Source organism: Plecotus auritus (assembly GCF_963455305.1).
Source record: "Plecotus auritus genome assembly, chromosome: 14".
Classification (NCBI taxonomy): Eukaryota; Metazoa; Chordata; class Mammalia; order Chiroptera; family Vespertilionidae; genus Plecotus; species Plecotus auritus.
The window spans coordinates 9,330,340-9,344,937 of record NC_137780.1 but is presented as its reverse complement, the minus strand read 5'-3'; the positions used below and the strand labels follow the sequence as shown (position 1 = coordinate 9,344,937).

Below are 14,598 nucleotides of genomic sequence, written 5' to 3'. Positions count from 1 at the left end.
CCTTCACGCTGGCTCATGAAGAACTAGATTCTGGATCATACGAGAAAACATTCTCAGCAAAATGAGTAGAAAGATGCTCAAGAACAGGTATCATTTTCTTCTTACTATAAAATTTAACAGTTATTTTGTGTCTGCTGTGCAAATGAATGTCATAGAAGAATGAAGCAAGAATTGAATGATGGAGTTCCACTTTATGTATTCTTTATCCACTTTACCTTAAAATAGTGTCATGGATCAGCCAAATCGCTATGCTGATTGGCATCCGTAAAAGAACTTCAGAATGGTAGTTAGTTCCCCATTGCTTTTTCCCCTGGGAAATCTCTCATAAAGGAATTCACAATGAACGTGCTTGGTTCTTCCTCCCGAGAGCCAGCCAGTTCAGGTCTCTTCCACTCTTTCTAGGACCAAGGAACCCCATTCTGTGCGCCATCCCCTCCAGGTGTGCAGAGTGGAGATGGAAACCACGCAAGATTACCGGCTGGTACTTAGACACCCACGTGCACTCCATGTTTGGAGGGAGCCATGGCATGTGCCTACTACTTAGCAATGCAAAATGTATCCTGCTCTCTCCATTTTCTGGAAGGGAAACTGGAATTTGAGTAATTTTATACTATAGGCTGGACCTCAGGATTCCTCGTTTGGAAAAGAATGAGCCCGGGAAGGTGTCCAGAACCACAGCACTTTGCTGGGACTCTGGGAAAAGAAGCTGGGATTTACCTCCCGGTCTTCTTTCATGCAGGACAGCACAACTCAGCAACGACTCTGAGCCCAGAACCTCCCAGATAACAGCCAGGACAAAGAAAAACAGAATGCCTCCTTCCCTCTTCACATGTTTCCAGAAAACCAGGTTCTAATCTCCCTGCCAGTGGAATGCTGGAAACAAAGGCAGCAGTTAGGATAATATTTAACCAAGCGTTTTGACCTGGCATCAAGCTTCCATTAATGGAATTAAGAAAGATCTGCCAGTGTTCCGGGGAAGATGATTCCCACAGTTCCCCTCCAAAATGCTTTCAAATATGCAGAATAAGAGAGAGAGAGAGAGAGAGAGAGAGAGAGAGAGAGAGAGAGAGAGAGAGAGAGAGATGAATCAGGCAGAATACCTCGTGGACCATTTTTCTAAGCTGGGATAAATTACCTTAGCATCTGTTCCCTGATCAATACCTTCCCCAAGAATGTATGGCTGCGTCCATTGCCCTAATCAGCGGAGACAGTTTAAAAATTGATCTGGAAAGTCGGCACTTGACCTCGTGACCCTGCTTTTTGTCGACACGTTGGATCACATCTGGTCTTGAACTGTAAAATCGTTGGCCTATTCCGGGCTTACAGCTCCAACAGCTGCATGCGTTTTGTTCTCAGGGTCACTCCTCTCCCCGAAACTCAGGCAACTAGGACAACACAGCTTCCACACAGCAAACCTTAACCACAAGGAATTCTAACAAGTTTCCACCAAAATGCCTTCTGGCCCAAGAGAGTCAAAAGGAAGAAACACACGAGAGAGTATTGTCAAGGGCATATCCTTGGGTGTGGGGAGACTTCCATTTGAATTGAATCTTTGACCCTTGGAAATCCAAAAAAAAGGCCTAAGACATTCAAATTCTGTCCTGGGGTTTGGAGATTGTAGGGATTGAAATAAAGTGCCACCATCTTGAAAACACTTAAAAAAATAATTATCTGAAACAATAAGAAACTACATAGTAGAAAAGAGAGATACCAAAATTATGGACCTTGGTCATAGAGAACATTTTATGAACTTGACCCCAAAGACAAGGGAAGTAAAGGCAAAAATAAAAAAATAAGTGAATGGGACTAAAAAGCTTCTGAATAGCAAAAGAAACTGACAACAAAACAAAGAGGCAGCTAATCAGATGGGAGATGATGTTTGCAAACAGTAGCTTGGACAAAGGTTTAATTTCCAAAATATATAAAGAACTCATCAAACTTAGGCTAAAAGGTCTGTATGAATTCCTCATGATGGCCTCTAACTTTGTCCTCTGAGTGCAAAGTCTCCAGCTTCCTGGGGTGTTACTATCCCCCTCTATCTGGATCCTCATTTGAACTGATCCTTGAGCCAAAGATCAAGGCCATTTGCAGAGATCTTGGCAATAGGAGCTCAGCTGTCTATAAGCAAAAACAGTGAGTTAATGGGAACACATTCAGTGAGGTGGCTTGGGAAAGTCCATTTTCTGAATCCTACATCAAGACATCTGACGGCCTTGGTAGGCCTTTAAACATGCTGGCCCTCTCAAGGATACATTTCCCCAAAGAGCAAAACATCGTTCTCTTGGAGTCCATTGATTAGAAATTCAGAAAGGAGAGTGATGGAATTCACTTTTTTTAATATATATTTTTTTATTGATTTCAGAGAGGAAGGGAGAGGGAGAGAGAGATAGAAACATCATCAATGATAAGAGAGAATCATTGATTAGCTGCCTCCTACATGCTCCCTACTGGGGATCAAGCCTGCAATCCAGGCATGTGTCCTGACTGGGAATCAAACCATGATCTCCTGGTTCATAGGTCAATGCTCAACCATTGAACCAGGTGGGCCAGCTGGGCCAGAATTTACTTTTATATTATCTAAGGAAAAATATTTGGCTAAAGGAGTCACATAGTGAAAAGACCATCAGACTTAACCATCAGAAGACAGAGTTCTGGTTCACATTCTACCAACTGCTAGTGTGACAGGGCACTTGGATGAGATATTATATTTTCCTGAATTTATTGTCTTCCTGCTCTCGAATTTCTGAACTGAAACCCTTATTATTCCTTTGCCTCCAGGATTTTTGCCAGACAGAAAGCAGGAGCTCCGTGAACTCAAAGGCTCCCCCCATCTTTTGTAAAAGCTCAAATGGATTGAAGAGAGGTTGGCCACAAATTCTAGAATGCTTATGTTTTACATTAATTGTCCTGCCTGTCTTATTACCTAGCACTTCCCAATAAATCTGTTGTTTGGTTCTGTTTCTTTTAGATAAAGAAGTTAGATTTCTGCCAACAGGATGAGTCACTGTGTTCATAAGTCTTTCTCACATTTACCAATGAACAGCAGTTAATGTGTTTCCTCTCTGTCCTGGAGCCATAGCAGTGAATTCAACAGCAGGTGCTCAATACATTAGGGAACTGAAGTGGTAATAAAGTGACTAAAACTCCTTAAATAAAACTTAGGCATTTGAATCAAATCAAATGTTGGCATTGTCATTGGCATTTGGACAGCTTTTTGAAGCGTTACAGGTAAGATCTGAAGGAGGATCACAAAATACCAACTACAACAGAGCTCTGGAAGCTTGTGGAATTTATCAACCAACCAACAACCAACCAAACTTCCTGAAATGACCTCCCCTACAACCCTTCACGGAGGTAGAGATCAATTCAGTCACCTCTAAAAGGTACGATTTCCCCAGAATATAAATAAGGTCACAGATAATAGCTTCTTAAGCTAGGAACCCAAGCTTCCTCCCATTTGGTAGCAGTTTATAGAGACATTTCCTCTTTTGAACGAGATGAGATAGGTGCTGAGAGGAACAGTGTCTGAGCAGAGCCCGGAAGAATGTGAGTAGTTGGATTTCATCCGAACAACAGATAGTTGCTTGCCTCCAACGTTTGGACTAGGAAATGAGAGGTGTGAGCACCGACTGCCAAAAGCCATCCTCTGGGGTCTGGCACTGTTTCAAGCTCCTTCAGATATCATTCATAACTATTTTAGCTCCGTGAAGGCAGGTCAGGATGGATACCGCCAGTATGCTGATTCTCAAGTCAAATGAGGGTGAAAAGTTGAAAGTGTCACCTCACTAAACTCCCATTAATTCTAAGAGCAGTAATAGCAATAATGGCAATAATTCCTGGTCCTAGAGGAAAGAATTGGGCCATCAATGAGTTAATGCAAAAAATAACTAGTTAGCCCAACTGGCGTGGCTCAATGGTTGAGTGTTGACCCATGGATCAGGAGGTCAACCGTTGGATTCCCGGTCAGGGAACATGCCCGGGTGGAGGATTCAATCCCCAGTAGGGGGCATGCAGGAGGAAGCCAATAGATGCTTCTCATCCTTGGTGTTTCTATATCTCTCTCCCTCTCCCTTCCTCTCTTTGAAATCAATAAAAACATATTTTTAAAAATAACTTTAGATTTTATAATCTCTCCACTGTACCATCCCACCTATGGAACTCTAATATGAAGAGGGAATGGGTTCTGTATTCTATTCAGTGGCTAGATATTTAAGTAAATGAATCTGGGTACATTTACACATGAGCTTAGCTGGTGTGTGAACTTCTCTGGAAACTCTAGGAGGGCAGCACTGTGGTTTATATGCCTCACCCCGTGCCAAGTTCAGAGCTTGGCAAATAATACGCACTCAATTAATATTTGATGACTGGCTGACTTTCTGGGGAAACACATCCTAAAGCTGAAAATAATAACAAACACTTAACCAAATGAAATCACTAGAATCTACAGCTGGCAGACCTCCCCTCCCTCCCTTTTTGGGGGAGATTAATTGCAGCACTTAACATTTATAATGCATTTGTGACACATCAAAATGGCCACAGGGGAATATGTACTGAAAATCTAATCCATTATTATGAATAAATTGCCTTGTGGTCCCAACCATCCCCTAGGGATTCGGAGATGGGAGAGGAAGGGAAACTCACTTTCAATGTTTTTCTCAATGTCTTAATTTGGGAAAGCGGGGAGGTTTTTTCAGTGGTTCATTCTGAGGTCTGGGCAAAGGTTCAAGCCCATTCCTGAGTTATCTAAACTGATTCATCCTCCCCCATCCAAAGCCAACAATTGCAAAGGTTTGCAGAAGGACTCTGCCCTGAGAGTACTTAGTGCTGAGAGGTTTTTAATCTTTTCCTTGTTGGTTTCCTTATCTCCTGGTGCTTCTCTGTCTCATCCCCTCTTCCAGAGGCTCCCGACATAATCAGCATCTCCTGGAGCTGATGACAGACACAAGAAGCAGCTGAACTAAAAGGTTAATGGAAGGGGAATGGTAAGTCCGGCCTGCTGCAGAGGAAGAGAGGCAACCAGAAGCTTAGGTGGGTTACACGCAAGCAGAGATAGCTAGCTAGGCCTTCAAAGAGCTCAGAAATTGGGTCAGAGAAGGGCATTCTCACAGGCAAGCTGGGCACCCTCTTACCCGCCCCCCCAAAAAAAGTTATTGTCTCAGCAAATGAAAAAATATATAAATAATAACATTTTCAAAAGGGTTTTTGGGTCTTTCTTCTCGTCAATGTATTCTAGTTGTCTGTCAGCTTCTTAAGCTAGAAAATTTCCAAGATGTGATGATCATTTGTTAGTGTGATGTTTCCTGCCCAGCAACCATTCTCTCTGTTGATAGGGGTACCCCTATTTGATTCTGGGGAATGATTTATCTGCCACCGAGTGCTGTCTTTGTGAGACCATCAGTCAGAATATTCAGGGCCGAGCCTATGACCTATGGTGATCCAACTGAATTCTTACTCGTGAGGTTGAAGAATGGAGTGACACCAGGATTAAAGAAAATGATTGACGCTATCCCAACCCAGTGGTGGTGCCCAATGACAATAAACTGACGAGCAAAACAGAACCAGAGGCATGGATACAGGGAACAGACTGATAGAGATATGGTAGAGGAGAGGGGTGAAGGGGTTGGATAAAAGAAAGTGAGAAGATGAGCCAAAAAACATACATGCTTAATCTGTGGACACAGACAACAGTGTGTTGAAAGCCAGAAAGAATCTGTGTTACTCTGGTGCCTGTCCTTTTTTAGTTTGTTTGTATGGTTTTTCTCTCTAGGCATGTGCCCTCATCTTTCTAGCAAATTCTATTTGCTTAAGTTAGACCACGTTGGTCCCTGTTGCTTGCCACCAAAGATTCCTAACAGATCGACAGCATCCAGCTTAATATTGTTATGTGATAGTCCTGCAAAAAAAAAAAAAAAAAAAATACATGATGACTGATAACATGGCTGTATGAGAACAGGATGGAGCAGACAGAGGATGACTAAAGGAGAAAATTCATGGCGGTTCAGCTCTGTTTACTTGCAGTTTTGTGCCATTCCAAAACTTTCAAAACAGTGTGATTACTACAGTTAAAATTCCCCGACTCTACACATTTTACTTGTGGTTCTAGAATCTAGTTGATAAAATGGGTTCCAAATAGATTAGTGTTAAGTGTAATTCCAGTACTAAGCCTGGCCTCTTTCCAGGAGGAACAACTTGGCCACTCTCGGCAATGGACGTGGGTTTTGATGCCTAGGGTTTCTAAGTACTCAGGTTTTGCCATCCCCTAGAATAAATGTTTGAGACAATTTTGAAAATCCCCGAACCCTTGGAAATTAGTATGAAAACATTGGGATACTGGGTATTGCGAGAGAGATCTTTGATGAACTAGGAAGTCTTTGGGATCAAGGTGGGATGTGGTTTGGATTTTGAATGATGAATAACATTTGATAAGAAAGAAGTGGGAATGTCTTCCAGGTAAAATGAATGGGGTGAGTGAAAGCATTTAGGAAGAAAACTGCAAAGCCTGTGGGGAGGATGTTATATAGGACAGTAAAGCAGAAAGGGCCAAGGTACAGGAGATTTTAGAGGGAAGACTGGCAAAAGTATGTTCAGAATGGACTGTGGAGGGCCTTGAAGGTCAGGCTAAGGACTTTGAGTTTTATAAACTAGACTCGTAAGTCTTTTGATGAACTGATATACCATTGAGACTGTACATGAAAATCAAAATATCTATGTAATAAAGACAAATAAGATTTGTTTGACAAATATAAGACATCATGATCATTATTTGACTTGGATTTCTAAGGCCTATCATGATTTTCCCACTCATTATTTGTTATTTTGATAGATAATCTGGTTTATACTTTAGAATTTTGTGACCAGAAAGTAAAGCCTATAGTTTAAAGGAACCTGCGTGAGGTTAGATATACATAATCACAAATGTGTTTAACTTTATCAAAAACCAATATTGTAAATGTTGATAAAACAGAATGGAGTTGGAGATTCATATTACCAAAAGCACTAATTGTTTTACAAAGGACATTGTCAACTTTGAAGGTTAAGTCACATTCAAATGATTATGTATTTGGAAGGAGGTAGAGATGTGAGAAGGACTTGGTGAAATGTTGAAACCAATCAGAAATGAGGAACAACTGATCTTCACAAAGATAGAATAATCCTTGGTACATTCTGGTTCAACTTACCGATATTTGGTCAATAAAGAACACCTGGGTTGTTTTAATATTCAACCACCGTGAGTCATTCAACCACAAGTCACAGGTACTGTCACCGTAGCTACATGGCTTTTAGAAGCCCACCCCATAAGCAGCACTAAATTTGGAAATTTTCATCACAATCAAATGGAATAATAAAACAGTTCACAAAATTAGTTATCATCATCACCATCCAGAAACATTTACTGACCACTTACCCTGGGTAAGAAACTCCATATTTATACTCAGATAAAGAGCCTATAATCATTAATGCCTTGTTTACATGTTGGCAAACATGTTATTAAAATAAACCGGTTTGGAAATAATAGGAAAGGAACCAACACCATAACATCCAAACCAAGTGTAGGCCAATAGAGTACTCCTAGGAATGCCTCTTCTAAAATGATATAGACTATGAGGTTGTGTTAAAGACAGTCCAAAATGTTTCCTGCCTATAGTACCCTGGTTGGGCCACTTGGTTTTGTTATTTGACACTGTCTTGGTCTTGGCAGGGCTTCCATACCGCCCACCCTCTTCCCACTCCTCCCCCCGCCCAGCTGGTGTTTGGGTGTGGGGCTGAAGAGAGGTATTACACAACCCCACACAGCAAGAGAGGGACGGGCTCTGGCAACAGGGCCCCCCGAGATCCAATCCAGCTGCTGTAAAAGAAATCTCATGGTATGTCCCCACCCTGCCCCTGACGAAATCACAAGTGCTCTTGGAAAAGTGACAGGACCAGCTTGCTGGATTTGTGCACATGTAGGGAACGCAGGCAGGAGAGCCTGCAAGCAGGAGGAGGGAAAGAACCAGGGGGCTCTTAGGACCCACCCCACCACTAAGCAGGGTTCTGTGACCCTGGGCAAGGTGTGAAACCCCTCCTGCTCTTCCTCAACTCCACAATGGACACACACATCATTGCTCTCATTGCTAGAGGTCATTGTGGGAACACTCCAGGACTATGAAGGGGAGAAGAAAATGTGAAACATGGTTAGGAAAGAAAAATGAGAATCAATAAACGTTGTGAATATTTCACAGAGATGTATTTCAAAGTCCAGAAACTTTTATGAATCAAATTGAACAGGATGAATGTGATATTAGAAAGGTGCCTATATAAAATGACAAACTCTACTTATGATGACTGAGACAGCTGAGTAAGTAAACATTCAAGGTGTGTGTGTGTATTGGGCAGTTTTCAGGTCAAACATGCCTGTGTCTCTCATTTCATTAATAGCTGCCACATGAGGTGAGCTGGGCAGCCAATATATCTCCACCTTATCAGACCGAGGTCCCAGGAGTCTTGCTGACAAGGCACCGCCAAGTAATACCAGCTTTAGGATTGAAGCATTAAAGGTGCTACTGGGAAAGCTATGTCATGGACAGACTTCCATCCTGAGGAATATTCTTGAAAGAGTATCCCTGGCGGATCACTCTGGGGTGTGGCTCTGTAAGCAAGCCAGGGCAAGGAGACACTCTCCTACACAATCACAATACCTTTCTCACATCTCAGAAGACTACAACTTCCTTACTATTATCAAATATCCACTCCATATTCAAAATTTTCAAATTGTCAACAAAACATTGTTTTGAGCCTTTTTTTTTGGGGGGGGGGGCAGTGGAATACAATCCAATCAAACTTCACACATTGGATTTGGACAGTCCGCCTACTATTTCTCTACCCCGCCCCTTCACTTTGACTTTTGAACAGACGAGGATGGAGAGAGCAAGACTGCATGGACATTGTAGGGAAATTTGGCCAAAAGGCACCAGCTTGCCTCATTCCCACATACCCAGTGAGGAAGAAAGTTTACTCGGTAGCTGGGATTGAAGAGAAGAATTGATGTGACTTGTAATCATTTTTACTCTTTCCACCGGGCTCAGCCCTCGCTTCTCCTTTGTGCTATTGAAGTCACGTTGACTCACGAAAACAACAGCAAGCAGTTCCCGAAGAATGAAATAACTACAGATTTATTCTTCCTCCTTTTTGTTGATTGCTTTCACCATAGGACATAAAAGGCATTGGTTTCAATGCGGCCCGTAACCCAGTGAGTAATTTCCCAGGCCAAGACAAAGTCATTGAAAGCTCCGAGATGCCTTCGAAGATAATCAGGGTTTTCCTTGCCCTCTGCCCGCCCCCCTCCCCAGTGCCTCCTCCCCCTGAAGAATTGTCCTACAGGGCTGAGAGCTCATAAAACCTATTGAACATTCTGTCTTCCTTTGCGAGGTGCCAGGCATTGATTTTGTTCAAAACACCATAGGTGGCGCCTACTTGTTCCCAGCCCTGTGCCAGTCATTGGGATGAAAAACAGTGTGAAAAGAGGAGAACCCGGGGGACTCCAGTGGAGGGAGGATGAGGAGGTGGGAGCAGGTGCTTGGACTAGAATAGTCTGCTCAGACAGTGGTTTTCAAATTTACAGTAAAAAAAAAAAATACTGTAGAGAGAGTGCCATAACATTTCTCCCTCCCTGCCTCCTTTATTTCACCCCCTCCCAAAGAAATGGTCCAATCCCACTGTTGGGTCAAAGAGTTTGATCAGACTTCACTTCCATGTATGTGGGAATGAGGCAAGTTCAGGCAAAGCAGGAGTGGGGGGGGGGGGTTGGGGGCTGACCCAGGAAGGACCACCCCAAAGTTTCACTGTGGCAACCCCACTCCGGATAACAAGCAGAAAATGAATGCCAGCACAAATGTTAATGTAACGGGATAGGTGGGGGGAAGCGGCCCTTGGCAAGAGAACTGAGCCCGCTTGTTGTCCTAATACAAGAGAGAGGGAGAGGGGACTCTTGGCTTGCTCACCAGGTGCATTTTGTAAGCTTCCGTGGCTTCCACTGCATTAGTTCCTCTAATATTATCGCAAGAGGCTTCAAAGCCGTACAAAGAGGCTTGCCGGCCTGCTGCACTCACTTAGACTCCTGTTTGGATTTCATGGTTTGCCTACTAAAAAAAAGAAATTGTGGGGTGTGTTTTTTTGTCAATGGAAAATAAGAAAGCATCTCAGAAATTAGTGATCTTCACTTTAAAGGGGTTGAATCCAAAGCCATGTTCTGGCGACATTTTTTAGAATCTCTCTGTCACATGCTTGCACGGCTCACAGTCAAGTGCAATCAATGTACTGACTTGGTAGCATCGAGGTGACGTCACAGCTTCTATTGATGACTGTTTGTAAGAAATGTTAAGTTTCCAGGCAGCACGTATAGCAGCATGTCCCTACTTCTTTTCATCTCAATGTAGTGCGATACATTTTCGGGTTTTCATTTTATTTTTCTTTTGTCTTTTCCCTAAAGAACATGGTTTCTCTTGCCCAGCTGGCATGGCTCAGTGGTTGAGCATCAACCTATGAACCAGGAGATCATGGTTCAATTCCTGGTCAGGGCACTTGCCTGGGTTATGGGCTCGATCCCCAGTGTGGGGCGTGCAGGAGGCAGCGATCAATGATTCTCTCTCATCATTGATGTGTGTCTCTCTCTCCCTCTCCCTTCCTCTCTGAAATCAATAAAAATATATATATTTTGAAAAGAATGTGGTTTCTCTCTACCTCTCCCCATCCACCAGCTGCCCCTCACTCTCTACTAGAGGCCAAGTCAGGCAATGGAGCATTTGCCTTCGTGTCCTCGAGGGGGACATGGCCCCAAACAAATGCAGAAAGACAGCAGTCCTTCTGGGAGAAGAAAACCCAGGGGAGGCCAGCTGATGAGGTGATGAGAAACAGTTCTCGGAGTTTGGAAGAACACACAGTGGGCCTTCTCCTGAAGGCACCTGGAAATTCACTTTCATGCTGCACTTTAATTCAAAAGTAAGCAGAGCATGGATTTACCTATCTATCATTATTTATTTACCTACTCATTTACCAGAGCTTAAAACTAGGGCCCCTTGCCTTGTCCATCTGTAAAACCCACAGCTGGCTTTCTCCACTATTAGTTGGTGAACACATAGGAAAACTTGTTGAATGTCAACCTCAGAAATGTATTATTTGGAATGTCCACCTACTGCCAAAGGAGGGTGGGGGATGTTAATGCATTCCAGGGAAAAAAGAGAGAGTTCTAGTTTTTAAAAATCATCTTCTGTATCAAATTACCTAGAGTATCACTTCATTTTAATACTATGGAGAATGTTAATAGTATGCAAAATTGTAATAATGTTGTATATTAACTCAGCTCTCTGAGTGTGCAGGATGATATAATGTGAGTGACAAAATGGTATTCTCCTAATTGCACTGTGAACCAGGAATATGGCAATGGGATGACAGTAAGGCGGGATGGTCTTCAGATAGACTTTGAGATGGTTTGCAAAACCCTGTAAGGTGTTTTCAAGCAAGGCCATGGTAATCACCAGGAAGGTAACCCCTTGACATGGTAACACAAATACTAAAACTGGAACGATACTGAGAAAATGTGAGATATACAGTCCTCTGGGGTAACTGGAAAGTCATTATCCCTGGAAGAAGAGAATTGAGCAAATACCACCTCAAGGTTATACAATTCTAATACTTCAGGATCTGCCAACACTGATGGGCTAGACCAGCCTTGATGGACAGATACCAATGACCTGGTGGGCCTGTGGGATGTTTCCTGTCTTCAACTTCTGCGAGTGATAAGATAATGGCAAATGTCCTCAAGATAAACTTCATCTTCAGAACAAACCCGATGAAGAAAGTATTGTGATTACTCCCATTCTCCAGATGAGATCAAAGAGGTTAAGGAAGTTTTTTAAGGTGACACATTGAGTAAGTCTCACAGACGGGCGCCAGAGCCCGGGCTAAGGATGCTTGTCATTCAAAGTGGCATTATTTATTAGACTTACTCAGATCTAGATCTCCATCAACAGCGAATGGGGTTATAAGATGACACATGGAGGCAAATTAAAGATTTTAAGAGTTTACTTGAGCAAAAAATCGATTCCATGGGGGTAGCACTAAACTAGAAGTGGCTAGGAGCCCTCAGCCCACGGGAGCCAGGGGGAAAGACTTACATAGAGAAGACATGGAAGCAAAGAAAGGAGATTCTTTGGTTGTCTATAGCTTAAGCTTAAAGTCTGCGTGGCTTTTTGGACTGGTTGTCTTGAGCGTTTTGATTTCAGAACCTTGAGGCATTTACAGGCTTAGATTTGGGTTTGCTTACGTAGGAGGCTGGGGCATTAGAGCCGCCTCAGTCTGATGGCCTCCTTGTTTAATTACTCAACCTGGTACATACATTATGGCTCATCTACACAATTGAAAACCATGTCGCTGTAAGTTAATGTAGAAGATTACCATATGGGAACATAAAAGCAAGTTTCAAAGCCATATAACAACATGCATCAATCTTTTTAAAAAAAGAAACATAAAATTGTGTAATATGCATTTAAGTAAAAATATAAGAGCGTAATCGATTTATAAATATTCTATTAAATCTAGAAGGACATATACCAGGATGTTAACAGTGGTTATGTGTGGATGATAAGTGAATGGGTGTTTTTTCTCTTCCTGTTTCAATGTATTTCCCATTTTTTACGACAATCATCATAAATTGTTTAATTCACAAAGATCTATAAAGTAAAAACACAAAAGAGGGGTCTCTAAAAATGAGGGGTTTTATATTAGACATGGAGATCTTTTCTGTTAAGGTGGCAGGAATGTTGGAGCTTATATTACAGGATTTGCTGTAATAGAAGGAGTTACCGTGAAGGCAAAAGCTTTTTGTGTGCCCATGGGAACCCTACAGAGTGAGCTGGGTGATAGCCCAGCCGCCCCTGGGTTTCACAGACTCGCTGGGCCCTGGTACCACATCGAGGCATTCACTTTCCTAGACATCATATCTCAGAAGAGATGGAAACAATTGTTCTAAATTTAACTGATTGGAAAACAGGAAGAACCTTAGACAAGTCCATTGTATAAAGAACTGTAATCTATGAAAGGCACAAAAGCCCATTTTTTTATGGAATGCCCACAATGGAATTTTTTGAGGGCACGAAAAGTATCCTTGTCACTGACCCTTTACAATCCTCTGGAAAGTTTTTCATTTTCTCAACTTGAAAAGAACAGAACCAGTGCTTTCTTTGCCTCGATACTAAAAGAGGGGGAAAGAATGGAGAAATATGGAAGAGACGTTTATGCTTGGAGTATATGAAGGGGTTGTGATTGGCAACTGCAGTGATGTGGTCTCCAACTTTATGAGGACACTTGAATATCCTTAGGGACTAAAAAAAAAATCCTCCACTTTGAGAACAATGAGTAAAGGATCTAGACCAAGTTAGACTCCATGTACAAATACCTTCCTTGAAAAGACTGGTCCCCATTAGGCTTCCAGACATGGCACCATCCTGGCCCCCTCCTTTCTTTCTTTGCCCCATAACCAACATGTCAGCATTTCCCAAGGCCCTCCTCTGCTCTCTATTCTTTCATCTCCTGGGGATTACATATCTCACCTACTCTCTCATTTGAACATCTGCACATGTAATTGTCAAATTCATGTCATTAGTCCTGGGACAACCAGGGAAGGCTTCATGTAGGAGGCAGGTTTTTAGAAATAGGAAGGATTTCGGTTGGGAGGACATGTATAAGGGAAAGGGAATCTCAGACAAGGGGAACAGAACTAAAACACAAAGGGAGGGAAGACCTGGGTGTGGGAGGGGACCACTAGTTTGACAGGAAACCCGTTCATTGACCCTCAGAAACATCACATTTTAGAGGCATGATTTTATGTTGCTGTTACACCTCCTTGCTCCTTTTCTTGTTTCTTTGTCTCTAAGCACCTGCCTGGACAGATGATTGTTCCTGACCCATATGCACGTCTTTTACACATTGGTTGTCTTTCTCATGTCTGCATGGCTGACTGGGAACCATCAAGGGCCAATCCTGATCTTTCCCTGCTGACTCCTCAGCCATGAGCTGATTTCTTCGCCTCCTTGTCCCTTATTAACCATCAGCGTTTATTCAGATGCTCACTGTTCAGAGTCGGTTGCTTATAACACATGGTTTTTACATAACGTGGTCTTTTACTCACCATTTTAAAAACCTGCAGCTAACAACACTCCACGGACACATCATACATGGCCCTGTGTTCCACTAACTTAGCTTATTTCCGTCCACACTTGAACCGGCAGTATGCTCACATCGTTCTCCTGTTGTGTTGTTTAGAATAAAATAATCAAAGGCTAAGTCTGTTTAATTTGTTTGACACAATATTCTATACAACACTATGGAAAAGAGAATATTTTATAGATGCTTTCTGACAAATTGTATAACATATGATCCAACCTACATAAAGAACGTTGAATTCCATGGGGAAAAAGAAATTCACTTGAGCTCTAGCTGGTTTGGCTCAGTGGATAGAGCGTCGGCCTGGGGACTGAAGGGTCCCAGGTTCGATTCCAGTCAAGGGCATGTACCTTGGTTGCGGGCACATCCCCAGTAGGGGGTGTGCAGGAGGCAGCTGAT

General features: G+C 42.5%; 1 long non-coding RNA gene across 1 annotated transcript in view; it reads right to left on the bottom strand.

Annotated features, from left to right (window-relative positions):
* LOC308238810 overlaps window positions 1-14,598 on the bottom strand; it is a 428,511-nt gene that overhangs the window by 228,085 nt on the left and 185,828 nt on the right. The window lies entirely within an intron of this gene.